We start from the raw sequence: 1,124 nt of genomic DNA on the forward strand, positions 1-1,124 counted from the left end.
GCTGCCACGACAAGCAATGGCCCACTGTCTTGCCAGCTGCTACAGCACGTCGTTGAGGTTTAGTTAGTCGCAGGCCTTTCGTAAACCGTCGGCCTGCGCCCTCTCAGCCGAGCCCCAAAGTCTCTGCGAGCCACCAGTTCGGCTCCAACGCTCCGCTAATATACACCGAGCCTGGTCAGCTTACTTCTTCTTTTGGTTTCTCGACCTCAAGTGCTTCTTGTTTGTTTCTTCCCTCTCGACTAACTCCGAGCACGCTCGTTTTGGGGCCAACAAGAGCATTTTGGCGCCGGCCAGCCTCTGGAGTGGCGTGGTTGGGAACGCTTTTCATCGAGAGGCCACGGGCGCAAAAGATACGATTCTCGTCCGTGCCTTGGCCACGATCACTTGTCCTCGATTCTTCGATACACCCTTCTCACTGGCTCGTCGTTCTGCACAAAAACTGTTTCCACTTCTTGGAATCGTCCCGTCCCTAACGAAACGCTTCTCACGCGGCCACGGAGCTTGCTATCGCTGTTGCCAGATTGCGTAGCTGTGCGAGGGACGTGCGCGACGAACGCTATTTGCACGGCGAGGATCCACGACACAGAACGAGCCGAGCCTTCCCGAGGACGACTTGTGTCGATGCGAACCAAAGACATCCCAGTAGATACCGACATACACAACGTCTAGTTTCACACAAAACCCATTGACACGAACGAAAATACATGCACGAAATAATCGCTGTCGCCCCTAAATTTGAATTTCGAGCATTGCATCAAAGGAAGCTTCCAGTATGAGGTCGCTCTGCAAGTCCGTCGTTTCGGCAGCGGAATAACTGGCGAAAGTATAAATTCCAGGGTAGTCCTCGCGTTGATTGGCTGAGCTTTTATTCCATACAAGCGCAAAATCCGGATAGGAACCGCAAAATTATACTTACGCCAGTTATTCCGCTGACGAAACGACGCCTAAGAGCGCCATTAGAATCGAGTGGTCGATAGCTTCAAACGTAGCGTGCGCGTCTTCGTCGTCGACAGGCGACCGCGCTGGTGAGGCCTCGGGAGTGCTGTCTTTCGCCATGCCGGGCGTGTGGTGGCGCCAGCAGAAGCAACCGGCACGCGCATGGGTCTCACACTTGTCCTTGCGGC

This window comes from Saprolegnia diclina, assembly GCF_000281045.1.
Source record: "Saprolegnia diclina VS20 unplaced genomic scaffold supercont1.6, whole genome shotgun sequence".
Taxonomy (NCBI): domain Eukaryota; phylum Oomycota; class Saprolegniomycetes; order Saprolegniales; family Saprolegniaceae; genus Saprolegnia; species Saprolegnia diclina.